Genomic DNA, 24,085 nt, shown 5'->3' with positions numbered 1-24,085 from the left:
TTCGAGTCCTCCCTCGGGCTTGGGTATGTGCAAATGGTGCAAATGGCTCTGAGCGCTATGGGACTTAACTTCTGAGGTCATGAGTCCCCTAGAACTTAACACTACTTATACCTAACTAACCTAAGGGCACACACATTCATGCCCGAGGCAGGATTCGAACTTGCGACCGCAGCGGTCGCGCGGTTCCAGACTGTAGCGCCTACAACGGCTCAGCCACCGCGCGCGCGCGCGTTTATGTGTGTGTGTGTGTGTGTGTGTGTGTGTGTGTGTGTGTGTGTGTGTGTTTTGTCCATAGCGTAAGTTAGTTCAAGTTAGATTAAGTAGTGTGTAGTCTTAGGGACCGATGACCTCAGCACTTTGGTCCCATAAGACCTCACCACAAATTTCCAAATTTTTTTAAGCGGAATAGACATTGACGGGGGATCAGCCTAGCGGTATTGGATGCAAATGAGGAAATTCATTGACATAAGCGACTCTGAAAAAGGCAGATAATTATTACGCAGGGCCTATGAACGAGTATCTCGAAAACGGTAAAACTGGACGAATGTTCACGTGCTATTGTCGTGAGCGTCTACGAAAAGAAGCAAAAGGACAGTGAAACTACCGCTTGGCGCTAATTGGTTGGACGTCCACTACTCTTCACAGAACATGGGTTTCGGAGGCTTGTCTGGTCTTTAAAGTAGCGTAGATGGTGATCTGTGGCATCCCTGCTGAAAGAGCACAGTGCTGGAGCACAACAAGTGTTTCGGAGCACAAAGTTCATCGTACATTGTTGAACATGGAGCTCCGCAGCAGACCGCCCCTATGTGTTCGCATGTCGGCCCAACGACATCGTCAGTTACGATTGCATTGGACACGGGACTGTAGGGATTCGACCATCAATTAACGGAAACGTCTCTGCTCTTCAGGTGAATAACATTTTTGCCAGGTCATTGGTCTTCTCCACAAACGCCGTCACTGAGGTGAACGGTGGCTTGAAACGTGCAGCGCGCCACAGACGAGGTCTGGTGGGAGCAATATTATACTACGAGAGACATCCTCCTGCGCTTGCACGGGAGCTGTGGTGGTAATCGAAGACAAGCTGACATCTGCGAAACACCTGAAACCCTTCATGCTTCATGTCTTCCTCTACGGCGATGTCATCTTTCAGCAATATGATTGTCCGTGTATCGGAATCGGAACCTGGCTACAGTGATGTGAGGAGCATTATAGTGACCTCACGCTGCCGCTCTGCGAACAAATTCGCCTGATGTAACTCGTATGGAACCCATATAGGTCGCTATCGGACGCCATCACCACGTACGCAAATGAGCGGTCCGTTATCTCTGTGAATTACATGACCTGCACCTAGACATCTAACGCCACATACATCCACAAACCTACCAACACACTGTCGGATCCCTGACGTACAGAATCAGTGATGTATTTCGTACCACAGACGGACAAACAAGCTATTAATCAGGTGGTCATAATGTTTTGGCTCATCAGTTTAAGCTACAATGTTAACTTATATCCATCTACTGACGAAGGGCCTTTCATCTTATTTGTTGAACGTAGCAACAGAAACATAGGCATAATCCACCCTATGGCTCTAGACAAAATTATTAGACGCGAATGTGAATCATTTCTCGACATTACTGCGACAGAGGAAACAGTGTCAAGATTGAGACTGCGTCGGGGTTAGCTGCAAATGCCTTGGTTCAAAATGGTTCAAATGGCTCTGAGCACTATGGGACTTAACTTCTGAGGTCGTGAGTCCCCTGTAACTTAGAACTACTTAAATCTAACTAACCTAAGGACATCACACATCCATGCCCAAAGCAGGATTCGAACCTGCGACCGTAGCGGTCGCGCAGTTCCAGACTGTAGCGCCTAGAACCGCTCGGCCACCTCGGCCGGCCTGTCTTGGTTCAACATTATTTCTTAGACATAACATATTTGGAGGCCTCTATTCAGAAGTTGTTTCCTGCTAAACAAGCAGTCATCATTAACGCTGAAACCTCCCTTACGGAGGACGGACTGCTAACAGAAATGAGGTGTTGATGAGATTTTATTGCCATCAGGTGATTTAGTAAAATTATAAACCTGAAAGGTAACAAAGCCTTTGCCTGTTCGTGTTGTGTTATTTGGATCACAGGGTCTCCCACAGTTTGTTTATACTCATGGAGTTCGCTGTCCAGTGGACGTGTATGTGCTATAACTGTTCGCAATTTGGACATGGCAGCAAACAGTGGAGAGGTAACACAAGATGTGCGTGCTGCGCAGGCCCAGGCAGAAGTTATTCCCGTGGGAGGATCAATCAAGCAAGCTGTATTCATTGTGTCGGTGGTCTTTGACCTCTCCAATATATCTCAAACACAAGGAAATTAACAAAGTTATGACTCTCAATAATATTACCTTTCCACAAGCAGCAGTGTGTTTGAAAAGAGGCCTTATGCAAATGGAGCTACTTCTCCCAAAAACATTATGAGACAAGGTACAGAATTCTTGCACCTTCCGTCTCAACATCGGCTCAGTGAAAAATATCAACCGTGCCACCTACGGTCCGCAACAACCAACCCATGCCATGATGACAATGTCGTCAGGAGCAGTGGCTGCCGTGGATTCACCGCCGATACCACCAGCTCTTCCTCTAATACAGCATGCTCAACTAGACCACCAACAACTCGTAAATTCTATGGAACATAGGAGACGACACCAAAGCGCTGTTCTCCGGGACCAACTGTACTAACCAGAACTCTGCCTTGCTCTTACTCCAATGTGTCCCAGCCCGTCACCCACTATAATATCATAGACTCAGTCAACTAGCATGTTAACAACATTTTAAATATAATTATGGCTGTAATGTATGATATATCATACCAACATGCTAGTAATGGACCCACTCCAGTACTACAAACAGATTCAATCCCGATGTCAATCTAAAATATGTTGACCCCACTCCTTGCACCCCAAAATGCATATAAAATCACCCAATGGAACGCAGTATCGTTCCAGGCAAACAAAGACAACCTTAGACATTTTCTGCTCGAAGTTAACGTAGATATTTGTGTTATCATTGAAACATGGTTTAAACTGAAAGTCGTTAGAGACGATAAGTATGAGGGCTATAGCGGGGCAGCGTTGCTGGTAAAACAAGATGTCCACTTTTCCGCTGCCAGCACTGGCAGTGAGTAAGAGACATTTAAATGGGAAGTATCCGACTGCTGATCACGGACCTCCATCTGAATTTGGTCTCAACATACAAAGCACCTAACAAAACACTTTGCAGACGACAGTTAACAACAGCAATTGACTCCTTCGGGAAACCCTTTCTGCTACTAGATGACTTTAACGGTCATCACACAGTGTCGGGCCGCAGAAATGCTAACGCAAAGGGAAAAATACTAGTGGATGTACTACATTTGAAAAACCTTACAGAACTAAATGGTCACTCACCAACATGGAACAAATCAAGTGCCTACGGCAGTAGACTTGAGGATAGCATCCCCTGCACCGTCTACCGGAGCGACATGGCAAGTGATACCGGAAACTTTAGGTTCGGACCATTTACCAATCCAAATCATAATAGTGGACTGTCAACACGCAATCAGCCGGAAACGAAACACAAACAAAGCCAATTGGAGTCGATACGAAACATTACTGGAAGAAAAACTGGTGTCGATCGTCAAAACAGAGGATTCCAGAAGAGTCTATGGGCTTGGTATCGCTTTTCAGTGAAACAGCGGAATTTTCAGTATCTCAAAAAGGACGTAAGTGGACTGCTCATGGACTATCACCCTATTGGTGGGATTCAGAATGTGACGCAACCCTGAAGGGACAATGGGAAGCATTACGGTAATACAAAACAGTCTGTAATGATACCAACTTTATTGCTCTTAAGAAAAGTTGAGCAACAGCCCATGACATATTGAATTACAAGAAAAGGAAAGGTGGAAAAATTTCTGACTGCAGTCTGCAAAGAAACACAACTAACTAGGATTTGAAATGTAATAAGGAACATGAAAAGCGGTCTGACAGTAGACATGAACACATCTGTATCCTGTGTTACATTTTCGAATTGTTTAATCGTTTCAGTATACTGTGGATGTAAAATTTGTTTTATGTCGGAAACTCTCCTTTGTTAAGCCTATGTAACTTCGTACTAGTGTACTTAATCTAATGTCCATTCTGAATTGTCGAAACATTCTGTAGTATAATATTTCCAATGATGCCATTGCAGTATGCACACATTCTGAAAGACAATAAATTAAAAAAAAGATATTGACAGTCATCATTTGTGTGCTGATGCAATATATTCCCTTGATGACATGTGAAGTTGGTTTTAGTTATGTATTCCACACATTATATTTACGATGAGCTTTGTGACGTGGACTGTGTCGCGTGAACAAAAGTTGAAGAATATCCTTAGAAAAATATTTTTATAGAGGTAAGGGCTCACCAGTTGCATATTTTCAACTGACTACTGAATTCTGTTTAAGAACTTCTGTACAGTATAGAAGAAGCTGTCAAGTAGAAAAAAGTTTAATTTTTGTATTTGAAAACACTGTTGCACAGTGTCAGACATTTTATTCCTGTGGGCAGTCTGTTAAAGAATTTTATAGCCCTGTATTTTAAACCTTCTGTGGTAAAATGAGCCTCTGGTTGTGCAGATCACCCTTCGTCCAAGCACTCTACTTTTTAACATTTCTGTTATTCTCAAACTACGCTGGATTGCTGATAACCAATCTCATCAGTGGAAAATTTACTGTGACGTTGTTAATATTCCCAACTGATAAAAAAGATACATACAATATTTACTTGTGTGAACCCCACACATAGTTCTCATTACTGTCTTTTTACATGAGTGAGGGGTTACTCATAATTTCATCCGATATGATAGCGATGAAATTCAGTCTCCAACGTTTATCCAGTATACACATAATAAAAAAATGATATGGAGGGGCACATATAAACCCAATGAAATCAGATATAGGCCCAAATGCGTGTGATTAATGATATATCTACCTACGAAGCCAATATATTAGGGTGTCTACGTGCTGGCGTTCGCTGGCGCCGCATACCATGCAGCATGGAGATTATGAGAGTATCGATGGAGGCCAACGATAGACTAGCTGGAAACAAGACGCCAACGCCCTCTCGGCCGCCAGTATTTAGGATCGCCACCGCGTACCGGAGGGTCAGTTAGTTCGAACCTGTACGATGTGTGAATTCCAGTGTGTCACCGAGACGGAGCCGCAGTCACAACCTCTAGCTTAGAATCAGACAGCACATAGCAAACAGAATAGTGTTCATAGCCGACTTTGTACTTCACCAGCATTGCGGCTAAAGTGGACAGAGCAGAGAGCTTGTACTACAGCACATGGAAGGTTAAGTTAAGTAGCTCTTTTTTATGTTAATAAAGAACCCAGTTAATAATTGCGTGCAGTTTGTGTTGTAGATAGAGGATACCGGCCACCAAACAACTTCCTCTCCTTGGTCCCATGGCACAGCTCTACAGAGACAAGGAGACGACGTAAAAGATAGCGACAACGAGGATTCAACACCTGCTATCAGCGACGCCAAACTACCAGACACCAAGTAAAAGTAATACTGTATTCAATAAAATTGTAAACAAATCGATAAATTAAAAAAAAATGAGAGTGGCGCCGCCTGCAGCGGTGGTCAGGTGAGTTAGTTACAACTAAGTGTTGTATCCGAACTGACCTTCCCTTCAGATTACTCAATCAATAAAAATTTGCGTAAATCTGTTTTGAATGAAACGATAATACGTAGGAAGAGAGAATCTGCATGTCAAAGCCATTGCGGCATACATTATTATGGAGTTTGAACAATGTACCAGTCTTCGAAAAGACACTAACGGTAGATCGAAGTCAATTCTTTCAGGCTCATTAAGACTATGAGGTTTTGCTTATTCTTTCTAGATTGTTTATTATTGTACCTTAAACTAAAGGAAAAAATAAAGCAGCGTGAAATTTCAGAAAGAGCCAACATAAAAGATAATTTTATAAGCAAATTGCTTAAAAAACCTTGTATATTATTCTCATTTTCCAGTGACGTCATACTTACGTACTGAATCGTCACATTCTTACTGCTACTGTGACCCGCACGCAACAAAACGATTACATGAGTTATCTCAACATAAGATTACAGGTGGTGCTAAAGGCAGTAGTCAAGGCCGCTAGTACGCTGTTCTAGAAGTTTGCTGGTCACGCGTGGCGTGCAATACGTATACCTGACACCCCTCTCAGCTGAATTTACATTTACATAGGTTCTCCGCAATCCACTGTCTGCTCTACAAGCCAAGAGCACAAGACACACAACATATACTGCAGTAATCTATGGACTCTTTCGTGGCAGTCAGAGTCATTACCACGCATCTTATTTCTTTTATATATTTGTTACTGTCCTGAACATGCTCTTCTCGTGCGTTTATCTCTGTTCGTTTTCTACTTTCCCTACGTCTTGTCGCTATTATTTCTGCATGAAGTACGTGAGAAGGTTAAAGTAAAGATCCCTTCACGAAATTCGATTTATTGCAAGCGTATCTACACCTCCCCCCATACGCCTCAAATTGACGAGTCTCCAACATTTTCAAAGAAATTTTACGTTCATTAACTACATTTTCAACAAAGCACCATACCCTTTTTCTGTTTCTTAGCACACTCTAATAACCTCCCTCAGTCTGGTTGAGTTAAGCGTCATATAGTAATGAGAAATTGATTTACAGTTCCCATTCCATCCCTATAACGACGGCGACGTATCTTGACAAAAACTCCACGGTCCAACTCAACCGCTGGTAAAAACTAAAAGAGATTGGTGGAAACTATGTCCAAGAGGGACACATCTGTGTAGATGGCATCCAAATATATTAAATAGGATAAAGGTCAAGTGACCTTGGGGCTACACGAGCACTGTCATATCGTAGATTTACCCACAAACGTCTGCCACGATACGTGAAGGATGAAGGTGTTGCATTCTCATGATGTAGGCGAACGGAAGGATGTACACCATTAAGCAGCAGGAGCCTGTATCGTACGCCGTTGAGATGATCGGGGTCCCCATGTACACTACTGGCCATTAAAATTGCTACACCAAGAAGAAATGCAGATGATAAACGGGTATTCATTGGACAAACATATTATACTACAACTGACAGGTGATTACATTTTCACGCAGTTTGGATGGATAGATCCTGAGAAATCAGTAGCCAGAACAACTACCTCTGGCCTTAATAACGGCGTTGATACGCCTGGGCATTGAGTCAAACAGAGCTTGAATGGCGTGTACAGGTACAGCTGCCCATGCAACTTCAACACGATACCACAATTCATCAAGAGCAGTGACTGGCGTATTGTGACGAGTCAGTTGCTCGGCCACCATTGACCAGACGTTTTCAGTTGGTGAGAGATCTGGAGAATGTGCTGGCCATGGCAGCAGTCGAACATTTTCTGTATCGAGAAAGGCTCGTACAGGACCTGCGACATGTGCTCGTGCATTATCCTGCTGAAATGCAAGGTTTCGCAGGGATCGAATGAAGGGTATAGCCACGGGTCGTAACACATCCGAAATGTAACGTCCACTGTTCAAAGTGCCGTCAATGTGAACAAGAGGTGACCGAAACGTGTAACAAATGGCACCCCATACCGTCACGCTGGATGACACGCTAGTATGGCGATGACGAATACACGCTTCCAATGTGCGTTCACCGTGATGCCGCCAAACACGGATGCGACCATCATGATGCTGTAAACAGAAAAAACAGAAAAAATAATGTTTTGCCATTCGTGTACCCAGATTCGTCGTTGAGTACACTATCGCAAGCGCTCCTGTCTGTGATGCAGCGTCAAGGGTAACCGCAGCCATGGTCTCCGAGCAGATAATCAATGCTGCTGCAAACGTTGTCGAACTGTTCGTGGAGATGGTTGTTGTCTTGCAAACGTCCCCATCTGTTGACTCAACGATCGAGACTTGGCTGCACGATCCGTTACAGCCATGCGAACAAGATGCCTGTCATCTCGACTGCTAGTGATATGAGGCCGTTGGGATCCAGCACGGCGTTTAGTTTTACCCTCCTGAACACACCGATTCCATATTCTGCTAACAGTCATTGGATCTCGGCCAACGCGAGCAGCAATGTCGCGATACGATAAACCGCAATCGCGACACGCTACAATCCGACCTTTATCAAAGTCGGAAACGTCATGGTACTCATTTCTCCTCCTTATACGAGGCATCACAACAACGTTTCACCAGGCAACGCCGGTCACCTGCTGTTTGTGTATGAGAAATCTATTGGAAACCTTCCTCATGTCAGCACGTTGTAGGTTTCGCCACACGTGCCAATCTTGTGTGAACGCTCTGAAAAGCTAATCATTTCCGTATCACAGCATCTTCCTCCTGTCGGTTAAATTTCGCGTCTGTAGCACGTCATCTTCGTGGTGTAGCAATTTTAATGGCCAGTAATGTAAACATCGTTCACACGAGAATACCTCCGTCAACTTCCTGGACGTTGCTTGTTGGAAATGTACGTCGCTTGTTTTGGTTGTATCTTCCCAGTCCATGCGACATTCTTCGAGCGTCCAGTGACGGGGCTGAACTGACGTACAGTGAGGAAAGGTCCAGTACCAATCATTTAGCCGCTATCAAAAGTGTTCGTCTTGCCCATTCTACGTTCAACGGTTATACAGAGGATTAGTCGAGACTTTCACGACATCCTAGTCAAGTGACACGCCAGTTATTAATTCACCGTGTAACAGGAACGCTCTCTCACCGACCAGAACAAAAGTTTTAGAATTCATATGCCTCCGCATCTCGTGGTCGTGCAGTAGCGTTCTCGCTTCCCACGCCCGGGTTCCCGGGTTCGATTCCCGGCGGGGTCAGGGATTTTCTCTGCCTCGTGATGGCTGGGTGTTGTGTGATGTCCTTAGGTTAGTTAGGTTTAAGTAGTTCTAACTTCTAGGGGACTGATGACCATAGATGTTAAGTCCCATAGTGCTCAGAGCCATTTGAACCAATTCATATGCTCGCGAGTGTGTTATGCCAAAGAGAAACGTTTTCAGAAGTAGAAATAGAAATGTATGTCGTCTCGAATAGAACAAACAACTTTTGCTCTTGATAAGTAGATAATATGCTGCGTCACGCAGCATTTGAAGGTTGCTGTGTGTGGACGGGTTACTCCTGTAACCGAAATTGCAGGTCTGAAGATGGTTCTAGAGAAACCGAAACCGGTCATGTGAATAAACATTTTTGCAATCAAGACGGATTATAAATAACATTACAGAAAATAGGTTTTGTTTCTGCTTTCTCAGACTCTAGGTTCTGCAGTGCTCTACACAACTTACGGTAGAGCTAGATAAAGTAGCGTTAGATATTAAATGCTCGGTGGGTATGAATGAAGTGTGGAATCATTTTGTCAGATGTCTCCCTGTTGCGTACGGAATGTTGGACGTCACACTGTGTGAGGTCAGCGTGACTACAGCGCCAAATGGGGAACAGACAATATGTCTCAGTCAGCGTTTAGCTACGATGCACTGTGGTGGGGTTCTTCATTACATTTGGATGCCTTCACACAAGGAAGAATCAGAGGAAGACTGGAGAAAAGACGAAGTGTGGCAAGTGTAACTCAGGAGTTTGGTGTTTGCTCACAGCATTGTTCACGCACACGAAGTAAGTTCCGAAATAGAGACACTGCTGCCCGAAGGAAACAAGACAGTCGACCACGGTCAACTACGGCAGCAGATGACCACTACATTGTGCAACATGCAGGAAGGGACCCATGTCAAAGACCGGGTGTAATTACAACCACATTTAACAGGACTGCAAGGCACGCAGTCTCACTCTACACACCGGTACGTGGACTACATAGGTTAGCCTATTTGCCCGACGGCCTTGTGTTCCGTTGACACTCGCACAGCGGCCGCACAGTTTGCGATGGTGACAAGGGCATAGGGAGTGGACAAACGACGAGTGGGATCGCGTGCTCTTCTAGGATGAGAGCACATTCTGTTTGAGTAATGATTCTGGACGTACACTCATGGGGCGACAGGTGAGAACACGTAATGCATGCAGGAACACTGTCGAACATGACAGTTTTTATGGTTGAGGTATTATTATGTTGGACGTCTGTTCAAGGTAACTGAAGTTCAAGCATTCTGTGGAATATTTTAGTGACTACGTCAGGTTTTGTTTTGAAATTTTCAGTGACTTTTGTGGCCATTAGAAATGTCTTAAACTATTTTTAGTATAGAAACACACATAAAAATAGTGTAACAACTTCTCCTTATTGTCAATAAAAATTTATGTGGCACGTGAAAAATACTGTCACGAAAATATTGTCGCTTGTACCGGTATGACACTGAAATGCTTAACATGTTTCAGGTACGTCAGCATTCCTTTGACACAATTACATTCAACAAAACGACGAGATTATTTTGGAAATTTTATGTATGACACTGATTTTTATGTAGATATTTCCTTTATATCGATGCTTCAATGGTATATTTCCTTTTCTATCCAGAAGCATCATCTTCCGATGAAAACGAAGATCATAGCCAGCCAGAAAAAAACCTAACAATAAAAAAAATTAATAACGCAGTTGAAAAGCCGTGCGTAGAAGCGCCTCTCATGAAGAAACTCAAGAAAATATTTTTTTAAAAAAAGAGAAAAAGGAACGCTGAACCATGAAAAGTGAATAAAAGAAAACACCTAAGAAACCTGGGGCTATAATATACATCTACAACAGGAAAAATGATGCATGCAAGAGTCATCCAGCCATTTCAACATATCTGCCGATATGAAAGCAGGACTTTACCACAAGAAAGGGCGAAGAACTATCCATGAAGAGTTTTGGGAAACTGGTTCTTTGCAGCAACAAACGTCCTTCAGAGTAAAATGTGTTTCAACTGCCGAACGAAGACGTCCGAATCAAAACTGTAAGAAGTCAAAAAGACAAAGTACTGTCATTATCCTGGATGGTAATCGAGCGTGTAAGGAGTTCTTTCTGAAGACATTAACTATAAGAAATCGCCGGTTTACAACAAGTGCATTATACAAACCAAGAGTGGAATACCTATCCCCAGTTGATCAACGTGGTAAACATGCTCTTGCATGGAAATAAAGTACCAGACGATCGCCTCATTACCATAAGGAACGACATATAAAGCTTTCCTCATTACACAAGTCACTATTCTCGTAGACATAACCCTAACAGGAAATACCTGTCGCCAGAGTTATTTGTCTCAAAAATTCATATGCTTTATACTAAGAAGCGCGAGGAAGAAAACATTTTGCAAGTGAAGGCCTGCATTTACCGCAAAGTGTTCAATTGAGAATTTAATCTATCATCTTATAAGCTAAGGAGTGACACCTGCAATACTTGTGACCGACTATAAAATTTAATCAAAGCAGAGGTAGATACTAGTAATATTAGCAATCTAAAGATGGAGAAAGAGTTTCACCTAAGGAAAGTTCAGCAAGCAAGGGCCGCTAGGAAAGGAGATATACAGAAGTCAAAAGAAGGCTCAATACATGACTTGTTTTCGACCTTGAAAAAACATTGCCACCTCCAATGCTAACAACCAATGTTCTTTACTACGAGAAATAGCTTTGGACATTTAATCTAGGAATACATGACTAGAACAGATCATGGTTTTCTGTATATATGGTCTGAAAATACTGCCTCACGTGGACCTTCAGAAATTGGTTCTTGTTTACTGAAGTATGTAAAATCATTGTCATCTGATATTAAACATATTATTGCCTACAGTGATAGTTGCGGTGAGCAAAACAGAAATCAAATAATCGCCCTATTTTGGCTCTATATTGTTGCTCATACTTCTATTGAAATTTTTGATCGTAAGTTCCTTGTACCTGGACATAGTTACCTTGAAAATTATGCTGACTTTTCTCACACGGAAACGAAGAAACAGCAGACGTAATTTATATTTGTGCCACAGGATTGGATGAAGTTGTAGAAAATGCCAGGGTCACATTTCATATGAAAGAAATGGAGCAAGATGATTTCCTACATACAGAATCAATTGCAAAACTTCTCATCAACAGAAAAATATACACTGAGAAGCGAAAGGTTAACTGGTTGACACTGAGATGGATGCAATACAGAAAATCTGAACCAAAAGCTTTCTTCATCAAGGAGACATTGAATGAAGACATACAATTTCGAAAAGTAAATCTTGCACGGCCATGTAGGTCTGGGACAATACCTGAACAACTTACACTATTTCGACATGGACCAGTACGTTTAAAGCAAGCAAAAATTGATGATTTGACGTCGTTGTTACAGTTTATTCACCGAGCGAGGTGGCGCAGTGGTTAGCACGCTGGACTCGCATTCGGGAGGACGACGGTTCAATCCCGTCTCCGGCCATCCTGATTTAGGTTTTCCGTGATTTCCCTAAATCGTTTCAGGCAAATGCCGGGATGGTTCCTTTGAAAGGGCACGGCCGATTCCCTTCCCAATCCTTCCCTAACCCGAGCTTGCGCTCCGTCTCTAATGACCTCGTTGTCGCCGGGACGTTAAACACTAACCACCACCACCACCACCACAGTTTATTCCTCAAGTGCAGCACAACTTCTGTAAGAGTCTAACACCGATTGAGAGCTCACCAGGACGTCGTGGCCAGCCTTGTGGTCGTCCTCGTGATCGTGGCAGAAGTCAGCATCACATTTCACATGTTCCACAGTACATTGCACAGCCAAGTGATGAAGAATGCTACCCTGACAACTGTGATAGTGTTGAAGTAAATTAAAGCGAGTGAGAGGAAAGAGTTTATTCTTTAAAGGCATAGTGTTACAAGTGACTTTTTGTGAAGACATTTTGAAACCATATTGGGACAAGTGAACTTTATGAATATTTTAAACTATGATGCCTTACACCAGGGACCTTCAGATACTTATATGTATGTCTCTCACATGTAAAACTTTGCATAAATCTAATTTTGTATAACCTCAGACTTTATATAAACACTGAAATGCTTAAAGTCGTTTTTTTCACTATAAACTCTGTGCTATTTTGTAGGGAGAACATTGTGCTCATGTGGGAGCGATCTAGATGCTTGTAAAATAATAAGCTGGTAGCCAAGATCGCAGGAATTATTCTTATTCCATGATTACCGGTTTCGGCGAAACTAAAGCCGCCATCATCGGATCCTGTACGTGTCCTAAGATCCGATGATGGCAGCTTTAGTTTCTCCGAAACCGATAATCATGGAATTAAACGAATTACTGCGATCTTGGCTACCAGTTTATTGTTTTACAAACTCTGTGCTAGTTATACCATTATGTGTTTCAGCGGTTCAATTGTGCCTATACCAGCATTGTATTCCGTCGTGACATCTTCCACAGATCGCCGCATGTCCCGGTTTACAGATTGGCAAACCTCGAATTTCCACGTCCTGTGATGAACCATGGACGTCCAACACTTTCTCGCCTACTCGTGGTTTCACTGTCCTTCAATCACTTGCCGTATATGCTTACGAAAGTAGCATGCGAACTGCTGACCAGCTTAGCCGTTTCCGAGATTGCAGTTCCCAGGAAGCCGAGCATAACAACTTGTCCGCTATAAAAGTTCCTTATGTCAGTGGATTTTCCCGTCTGCGACACACATCGTCGCAAGGATGATACCCCATTCGTCTCTGCTGCGCATTTATACTTTCTGAACCTTGTACGTGCCCGCAATGCCAGCGAACGGTGTTCCTCCGTATTGTGGGCTGTGGTCAAACATTTTGGCTCGTTAGTGTATCTTACCCAAGTATTCATAGATAAATCGAGTAGTCTGAAGTTTACATTGCTTCTGCAAATTTTAAGGACTTCACTATAGTAGAGATACGACACAACTAGTTACTGGCCTAGTTTTGATTTTGGTTTAGGTTTAGGTGGAAATATTTTTTTTAAAGTTTTGGAATTGAATGTAAGCAAAAGGGAGAGTTCCTGTATTCTGTGAAAGCCTGTTCTGCCCAACTGAGTTGTCCATACATTGTTGGGGGAGATCTTTTACTATTTGACACTTCTGTCTATTTTAGACACAATCACATTTATAATATGATAAAAATCATTACCGGTTTCAGCATATATTGAACATCTTCAGATTCTACAACATAAAAAGAAAGAAGAAAAAACCAAAATCAAAAGAAAATGGCCATACGACATAGGCGAACAAAACGAAAATTTTAGGGATTTTAAGTTTGTAACGTTGGTTTTTATTTTCATGTTCTATTTCCTGAAGAAGAACTTTGTACGATTGGAAACGACTTTGATTATTATCACATTATTAATGTGATTGTGTCTAAAACGAAAAGAGTGTACAAACGTCATTCTTCTTCACAGACAGAATGTCGTTTTCATCTAAGATCGTTCATTGTATTAACAGGATAGCAGCATCGAGGAGTATGAAGGAAATGGCTGCAGGAAAGTGTCATTCCGTCAGATCAGGTTTCGTGATTATATGTTAATCTTGTGGTCTAGGTGTACTGTTTCTTATCATTTTTCAGAATAAACGCTAATGGTTTTCTCGTCTCTTGTTTAGCATAAATGTATGCGAAGGCCTGCGGAACGACCATGTCTTTGTGCGGCCAAGTGATGGTCTGCCGGAAACGGGTGTCCGGCAGTCCCTTGCTAGCTGCGCCCGCGGCGGCCGTGGCACCGACTCGCAGGAACAAAGGCTCCTATCAGATTGTCGTCAGCTCACTACGGTTACCTCGTAGACACGCTTTCTAGGCTTTTGAAACCACCCGAGGGTCCGCAGCAACTGCTGAAGATATTTCAAACACGTTCATTGCTGTTTTCAAAATGGTTCAAATGGCTCTGAGCACTATGGGACTCAACTGCTGTGGTCATCAGTCCCCTAGAACTTAGAACTACTTAAACCTAACTAACCTAAGGACAGCACACACATCCATGCCCGAGGCAGGATTCGAACCTGCGACCGTAGCAGTCGCACGGTTCCGGACTGCGCGCCTAGAACCGCGAGACCACCGCGGCCGGCATTGCTGTTTTATAGTGACAATTTCTTAGACGGTGATAAAAGCGTAAGAGTGTTTTACAGTGTCACAGTTTACCTCGTGCTGACTCGCTAAAGTAATTTAGGTTCTGCTTCATTTCTCTTAAGCACTTTATGTGCAAGGCGAGGTCTTCCCCTCAAAATGACGACTACAGTTAACAATATCTCAACCCTGTCAAACTGAATTTTATACTGTGTCTCCATGGTCTCACAGTCGATGAGATGTTAAAAGCTTGAAACAGACAAAAATACAATTTAGAAGGAAATGAAATTAAAATTCTTGTCTTTCTCCACAGACTTTCCAGGGGCAATTAATGTAACAAATTCTGAGCAGTGGTTCTCTTGCTACGGCGTTTGGAAACTAGAATTTTAATTATTGGCACCCTCTAGACGTTTTGTCGTGAATAACGAACAATTCTAGTAGATACTTTCACATTTATAATGGAAGATGACAGGAATAATTATACTGAATTTAGAGGCCTATTTTTCTTCTCTGTCCTTTGCCATTTCGAGCTTGTGCTCCACGTATAATGATGTCGTCCACAATTGAATAATAAGCACTAACAGTTCTTCTTTTCGCTGTATCCATTCAAACAAAATACGTTACATCTGCCAACAATCAAATTTAATAGCCTCTTATGCGTAGGAGATGACTATGGAAACAAAAGCGAAGATTTTGAACGATGGAATGCTGTCACAGATGGAGCCAGTTTTGGAGTTGGCTTTGATTTTCCCTCGAATATTAAACCTGTGGCAACTGAATATCAACTGTAGGCAGACAACAGTCTTACTAAGCCATACTACCTGTGATAATGCTTCAAACACACTGTTTTACAACAAAAGACAAATTTCTATCGAATTCCTGTCACCGTGGCGTAAAAAACCTTTCTGTAATGATTTTTGTGTAAATTTCTGTCCTTTCAGCGATCCATCATAGGGAATTAAGCTTCTGTCAGCTGAGGCAATTCTAGGTTACCTTGTTCGTCATACGATGCTGCCAGCACGATCCGTGGTGTCGATTTTAGAGCATTACGAATTCTTCAATGTTTGCCAGTATAGTCTACTGTAAATACTTAATGCAACTTTAATTGTGGAAATTCAGCTCCTCGCTCTAAAAACTAAAGAAAAAATGTCGGAGACTTGTTTCTGTGTTGAGCTTGCTACTTGTATCTTCATATTGTCCAGAGGCATCCATCCCCTTTACTGAGTAGTCGGTAGGTCTGACGGTCATGCAGCTGGTCCTGGTTCCATTCCCGGCTGGGTTGGAGATTTTCTCCGTTCGAGGACTGGGTGTTGTGTTACCATCGTCTTCATTTCATCATCGACTCGCAAGTCGCATAATGTGGGGTTAACTACCAAGATTCTACTCAGCTGTCGAACTTCTCCAATTGGGGGCTCCCGGCCTTCAATGCCATACAATCATTTCATTTCATCGTCCGGAGGCCGTGAAAATAAAATCTGATAAATTAGCACGTTCGGCTGGAAAACGGGGCTTTGATGTCCAGTCGAAGACGTCATAAATGGCGAAGCGCAAGCTCATACTGCACGACGATAGGAATTGAGATCCAAGATCTCCATTCGAAAGGAACGATATAGAATTTCGTCATAAGTGATTTCGAAACTCCTGGAAAACGTAAATCCGACTTTCGAGAGGGTAGTTTGAACCCCTTCCTCTAGAAAATGAGTTCGTTGTCTCAATCACTTCAACATTTTTTTATTGCATACAGTGCGTGTTTCACCCGAAATTTATTGGAATTTTGATAATTTAAATTTCCGGGTCGAAAATTTTCTAAGGTATCTCTTGTTATTTCCTCATCTTTTGGAGAAGTGGCCCCGCGGAGTGGCTGCTCGTTTAGAGGCGCCGTGTCACTGGCTGCGCGGCCCCTCCCGCCGGAGGTTCGCGTCCTCCCTCTTGCATGGGTGTGTGTGTGTGTTGTTCTTAGCATAGGTTAGTTTAAGTAGTGTGTAAGTCTAGGGACCGATGACCTAAGCAGTTTGATCCCTTAGAAATTCACAAACATTTGAACATTTGGAAAAACCACGTGCAACAAATACGTCTTGCCATTTACTGTTATATTACGAGAACAGTGCGTCAGAGATCTACAGTTTTAGGGATGCGCACTTGGAATGTACTGCTTGACGGTTTGTAGGAAGAGGAAGGTTAGTTATCAAAACAAAGAAGAAAAAAAATGAATAGGCAGTGACGTGACAGGCTGGAGATGTTTAACGGATCGTCACTCAGAGGTGAATTCCGATGATAGTAGATACTGACCTCCAGTACAAAACAGTTTCTGCTTGACGCGGTTAGGAGCAGAAGCACCGGCAGAGCGAATCCTGAGAGGCTGACGGCGCACGCCGGAACTGAGCCCCGTGTTCCGTTATCCCAGCCACCGGGCGTGCGCGCTTCGTCGCTACTCCCTCACCACGATCGGATTGCTGCTTTTTATTTACTGTAAAACTCCATTCACGGTGGACCACAGAGAGGTCGAGCTCTGTTGGTTTGGTCCTAATATCGTCGTCTGTCGGATATTTGAGACTTGCTCCATCAAACATTTTCAAAGATGGCGCTCGTTGGCTTCGCGGCATACAATCGCGTAAACCTTGAGAAGCGCAGGTGATGATTTTTCAGAGTAAGTCAGTTGTGAAGAGCTGTTTGTTGCACTAGTGCTGTTCTCCCTTCATAATCAAGACAATAACCGAAGTAATTATGAAATTTGTTCAGACTAGACAAGGAACTGTTTTTGTTGCATTTAGTCCCAATTTTCCGTAAATACTGCACTTTACTGACAATGCATTTAACATTTTAGCTCATCTAAATAGTGTCGGTGCTGCTTTGTTACGCTGACGTGATTTAAGTGATGGAAAATTTCGGATTGATGGCATTGCTCTCACTGATTCGTGGTGCTGCTTCTTCCTCTACACGTCTTTATTTCGTGAGGCCGACAATAATTACTTAATATCTATGAATTATGGGTTCCAGTACTAGAGCGTAAACAGTCTGGTATACATATTTCAGCGAGTTCGTCATTGACTGCTAGAAATTCCATCCTATTACGTTCCTTAAATTCACGTTATGAACTGCGAAATACCTCACCGTTTATTTTTTGAAATCACGATATCTTGATCTTCAAAGTTTTTCTGATCCGGCACAAACTGACGCCTCGTCAGTGACAGATATTTTTAGGGACTTTGTGAGAACGATGAAGAAAAACTGATCGATCTTTACTCTTATAGGGTTTGGGTTGAAGCTGTGAATTGAACGGTAGTCTAGTTCCAAATGTCTGGAAAAGCTTTTAGCGGTACATTTCTGTCGCTCCAAGGTCTACCAGTAAATGAATCAGTACAAGAGCACCATCGCATCTGAGAAAACGAAAATATAGAGCAAATAGAAGCTCGTGTGTTCACCGAAATGTCAGTGTGGTCAAAATAAAAGCGAGAACCCAAATATGGTAGTGTGTCAGGAAAATCAAGCAAGCCATCAGAGACACTCGTACTTGTTTACAAAGGTTTTGTGTTGCTTCTGTATATACTGACGTCCACACGAGACAGACGCGCATCTGGCACATTAGTCCATAGACTGGAGGAAAGATATGGCGCAGCAGTTTATTTCCTCCAAGAAGTGAACTAGGATATTGCGTATTATTGCCCTCACCTACTAGTTGTAAAATGTAAATTTCCACGGCCGGAACTATCGCAATTAATAAAATATTCCGGGTATTATACTGTGGTCGGATAGATTTAAAACCCTACATTTCGTCACAATCTGAGGACATTTTCAAGGGGGATCGCAGCTTCTTTGAATGTCCGATTCACACCCTGCTGAATCGGACATTCAAGAAGCTATGATCCCCTTGAAAATGTCCTCAGATGGTGCCGAAACGTTAGGTTTTAAGGGGATATCCATGCAACCACGGCATAACAGCCCGGAATATTTTATTAATTTTGAGATAAGGAACTAGTTTTGTGTCGCGTAGATTGTGACAGAGTACTGACATTGAGGACAACAGCAGCATTTCAGTAGCAGTGATGTAATACACGAAATCAGAATTATACCAGATATCTTCGAAGACGTTCCTTTGCCAGTTGTCTGAAGAGCTCTATCCCAGTTCTGGTAGCAAGTGTGGGTGTTTTGCACACGAGGAGAAATGAGGCGAATCACGGAAGCAAAGGCTAAACTTGTGTTCGAACTAACAGAGTAAGTGAGGTGGTGCTGGTGAGCGGGGATGCACGTGGTGCGCAGAAGTGCAGAGCAGGGAGCAGGGAGCACTCACCGAGCGCGGCGCGACGCGGCGGTCTGGCGGCGGCGGAGTGAAAGCCAGGCGGCGCGCATCAGAAGCAGAGGCCGCCCCCGCACGCATGCGTCCGGCCCGCCGCCACCAGACCGTGCCAGCGCGCTCTCCTACTCCCGCCCCTCTCCACAGCAGCTGCTGCTGCTTATTCCGTTGTTTCGCGCGTTGTTTGTACGCTGTCGTGCCACATTGCGCTAGCTTTCTGTTGGTACGTAGCAACTAGGTGATTTAGACGGGCTAACTACACTGATTCCCACGGCTGATAAATGGTACGTGAGAGCATATTCACGTATGAAACACAGCGATTGAGAGGACCCCAAAAACGGCCGTTTGGTTTAAGATTTGTGAACATATGGGAGCTTGGGCAGTTCAAGAAAATAAACAGTGGGCGCAATATTGGACATCACTGCCGCTTTTGACAACGTTTCTGAGAGATCTCCAAACCATGAAATACCCTTGTATTACACTACTGGCCATTAAAATTGCTACACCAAGAAGAAATGCAGATGATAAACGGGTATTCATTGGACAAATATATTATACTAGAACTGACATGTGATTCACGCAGTTTGGGTACATACATCCTGAGAAATCAGTACCCAGAACAACCACCTGTGCCCGTAATAACGGCCCTGATACGCCTGGGCATTGAGTCAAACAGCTGCCCATGCGGCTTCAATACGATACTACAGTTCATCAAGAGTAGTGACTGGCGTATTGTGACTAGCCAGTTGCTCGGCCGCCATTGACCAGACGTTTTCAATTGGTGAGAGATCTGGAGAAAGTGCTGTCCAGAGCAGAAGTCGAACATTTTCTGTATCCAGAAAGGCCCGTACAGGACCTGCAACATGCGGGCGTACATTATCCTACTGAAATGTAGGGTTTCGCTGGGATCGAATGAAGGGTAGAGCCACGGGTCGTAAAACATCTGAAATGTGACGTCCACTGTTCAAAGTGCCATCAATGCTAACAAGAGGTGACCGAGACGTGTAACCAATGGGACCCCATACCATCACGACGGGTGATATGCCAGTATGGCGATGACGAATACACGCTTCCAATGTACGTTCACCGTGATGTTGCCAAACACGGATGCGACCATCATGATGCTGTAAACAGAACCTGGATTCATCCGAAAAAATAATGTTTTGCCATTTGTGCACCCAAGTTCGTCGTTAAGTACACTATCGCAGCCGCTCCTGTCTGTGATGCAGCGTCAAGGGTAACCGCAGCCATGGTCTCCGAGCAGATTTTCAATGCTGCTGCAAACGTTGTCGAACTGTTCGTGGAGATGGTTGTTGTCTTGCAAACGTCCCCATCTGTTGACTCAGCGATCGAGACGTGGCTGCACGATCCGTTACAGCCATGCGGATAAGATGCCTGTCATCTTGACTGCTAGTGATATGAGGCCGTTGGGATCCAGCACGGCGTTTCGTATTACCCTCCGGAACACACCGATTCCATATTCTGCTAACACTCATTGGATCTCGACCAACGCGAGCAGCAGTGTCGCGATACGTAAACCGCAATCGCGATAGGCTACGATCCGACCTTTATCAAAGTCGTAAATGTGATGGTACGCTTTTCTCCTCCTTACACGAGGCATCCCAACAACGTTTCACCAGGCAACGCCGGTCACCTGCTGTTTGTGTATGAGAAATCGGTTGGTAACTTTGCTCATGTCAGCACGTTATAGATGTCGCCACAGGCGTCAACCTTGTGTGAATGGTCTGAAAAGCTAATCATTTGCAAATCACAGTATCTTCTTCTTGTAGGTTAAATTTCGCGTCTGTAGCATGTCATCTTCGTGGTGTAGCAATTTTAATGGCCAGTAGTGTATATACGATACCGCAATGTTATGTTCGAAGGAACACTGTATCGTAATTAGTCACTGACACAGGCCCTGCAATATCGTACATGTCCGCCAATAGCGAGCAAGTGACTTTCAAGTAAAATGTCTCCCTGTACGTTAATATACATAATGGACGTACTAGTACAGGTTGTAGACACATGGTTGACACATGGTTGACGACATATGGAAGTTTGGGCTTGGCCGTGACTCGTGGTCGGACAGTCTATGGTAAGTGGTAAATCCAGGTTCGAGTCGCGGTCCAGCCCAAATTTTCGTTGTTGTCATGCCATTATACAGCTGATGAGGGCTCATATTCATAACTGCGATTATTTTTACGTCTTTGTATTAGTCTGGTAGACTACTGCAAAAGACGAACTGTTAAGTGGTGAGGTGACCACCTAAAGATTATCAAACACACTACCAAATAATGAACACAAAATACTGTCTCCGGTCCATATTCTTTTATTTCGTCATCGAACCGTTGCTAGCCATGCTGGATGGTCAGAATGATGTAGAAGCTGCCATCGTATACTTAGATGACATCCTGCTAGGCGTCTCAGAAGACTTGACCAAAGCTGCTTCATGCGTTCTATCGGTGATGCAGCGAATGTGCATAAACGACAAATTGGCTATAGTTACTCACTAGACAACCTTTTTACAGCTTAAAAGTAGATTATCCCTAAATTGAAAACTTACCCTCAAATTTGGAGTAATTTCTGGTCATAGGATTTGAGTAGGTACGTCTACAGCTACATGATTACTCTGGAATTCAAATTTAAATGTTCAGTAGAGACTGCATAGAATCACTTTCAGACTATTTCTCTACTGTTCCTCTCTCGACTAGCACATCGGAGAAATGGACATGAAAATCTTTCTGTGCAAGATCTGATTTATCTTATTTTATCACGATAGTCATTTTTCCATATGTGAATATTTTGACATTCGGAGGTAAAGGTTCGTGGTTGATACTTCATGTAAAGATCTCACCTCAATGACAAAAGGTTTTGTTTTAATGATTGTGACCCAACTCGCTTATCATATCCGTGGTATTATGTTCCTTGTTCCATAAAAATACATAACGAAATGATCTTCTTTAAATTCCTTCGAACTTTTTCGTCAGATATGACCTGATACGGATCATATACCACGCAACAATTCTCCAGAAGAGGACAGACAAGTTTTATGCCGAAAAAGTGCAGTCTTCGTTTTACTTTCGCCACAATATTTTAATGTGATTGTTCCAGTTTCAATTGTTGGTAACTGTAAGCGTATAAAACTTTCGAAATCATCTACAAGCTACCTCAGGCTGAAACTGTCACTTTTAAATCACCATTGTCAGCAAGGAGACAATACTATAGCACCATCTTTATTATCATTGTTGGATTCACAGCCAGGTAAAATAGTTGCCCCGTCAACATGAGAAAGCACACTTTAGACGTAAACAGTGAGGGTCACGTATAAGATCAACAGGACCATTTCGTACAACACCTTTAGAGGCATAGTTAGAAATTTTGGAAATGTATTCTGGCGATATAATTGTCAGGTAAAGATCTGCATAGTACTGGTTGCGATAAGGAGACACTGAGCAGCTGGGGCAGGTCACTGGGAACAAAATCATTGTTGCACCACAATTACATCAGGTGCGATTAACTGTTGCTGCGATGCTTCGCAAAACGACATCATATAGAGTGAAGCGAACGTCAGCCCGAAGTCCAGACACCGTTTCACAAGAAGGCGTATCAGGACGCTGACGAAGCCGAAGAAGCTACGCAGCACCTCTGAAGGTCGAAGCTGAACCAAATTACAGCTCAGGCTCCTGCAGGAACTAACCAACAAGAAAATCAGGACAAATGAAGGCATCGGCACCAACTGACGACAGTCAGCCATTACAGCCTGTTATGCCTTTCGGTGTGGGAGTGCTGCTGTTGGATGAGTACTTGCCACAGGGTCTCATAAATCCCCCCCCCCCCCCACCCAAAAAAAAGTTTCCCTCACTCTCAGATGTTCTCAGATGCTCACACACATCTTCCATACACGACTGTATTGTGGTGTGTACGTGATGCCGAAAATTACCGTCTTTGTCAGCTGTTGACTTCGAGGTGAAGACCACTGCAGTGACAGAAGAACCATCCACTCACCTTCCAAGGACTTATTCATCTCCGCAAGCTGCAGGCATTTGTCTGAGCTCGGGATCGTAAACAAACTACTTGGTGCCTTTGCACCACTGGGTCACCTGACGGCTACAGTTGCCCAGTCTCTCTGTAGCTGTTCACCAGTATCTGAGGGCCACCCTCGTAGTCGATCACCAGCCAGTACGGGCATATGCCTTCGACTTGGGCCATACTGGGTACTACAATTTAAACATCGTCCTTTGCAGTGTGTCGACCAAAAGGCAGTCAGGCTGCCAGGAGCCACACAAGGCACGAATCAGCATCTCTGCTGGCGCTAACGCCCGTCGCTGGTAACGCATTCTGTCTGCCGGGCCGGCATTGCTGTATCAAATGGAATAAACGCTTATTTTAAACAGGGATGTTTCGTTAACAGCCCGCCGTGCGGTTCAGCCACCACTACCTCTACTGTCTACGACCACGCGTAACTTGCGAACAACCGATTCCTCCACCACTGTTGGGGTCAATTTTCAGTGCTAACACTATGAACAAACTTCAATGAAATTGCTGGAGTCTGGTGAGTGGCAAAGGAACTATGACAAAAACCAGAACGAGTAAATATATAGGGGTGAGATTTTCGCTAATTATAGAGGATAATGTGGTGATGTTTCTGACATGTTGCAATTGTTTATATTTATAGCTGCCGAATTATGACATTTTCTTTTCGTTAATAGAACTACATAATTTTTTCTGTGGAACTGGTAAGGCCCTTCGAAGACAACTTCAATGAATGTCGAATTATTACACTTTGTTTTTG

General features: G+C 43.4%; 1 protein-coding gene across 2 annotated transcripts in view; it reads right to left on the bottom strand.

Moving 5' to 3' along the window:
- LOC126299018 (uncharacterized) overlaps window positions 1–24,085 on the bottom strand; it is a 632,090-nt gene that overhangs the window by 469,575 nt on the left and 138,430 nt on the right. Inside the window, exon 1 of one of the 2 annotated variants that reach the window (XM_049990654.1) lies at window positions 19,291–19,323. The exons of the other annotated variant lie outside the window; for it this stretch is intronic. The gene's annotated coding sequence lies outside the window, so the exon portion shown is untranslated. Of the gene's footprint in view, window positions 1–19,290; window positions 19,324–24,085 lie in introns of those variants that run through there. 2 annotated transcript variants of the gene reach the window in all.

The sequence above is a fragment of the Schistocerca gregaria genome, chromosome X (assembly GCF_023897955.1).
Source record: "Schistocerca gregaria isolate iqSchGreg1 chromosome X, iqSchGreg1.2, whole genome shotgun sequence".
Classification (NCBI taxonomy): domain Eukaryota; kingdom Metazoa; phylum Arthropoda; class Insecta; order Orthoptera; family Acrididae; genus Schistocerca; species Schistocerca gregaria.
Note: the sequence above shows the minus strand (reverse complement) of the source record. Positions and strands in the feature narration are given on the sequence as shown.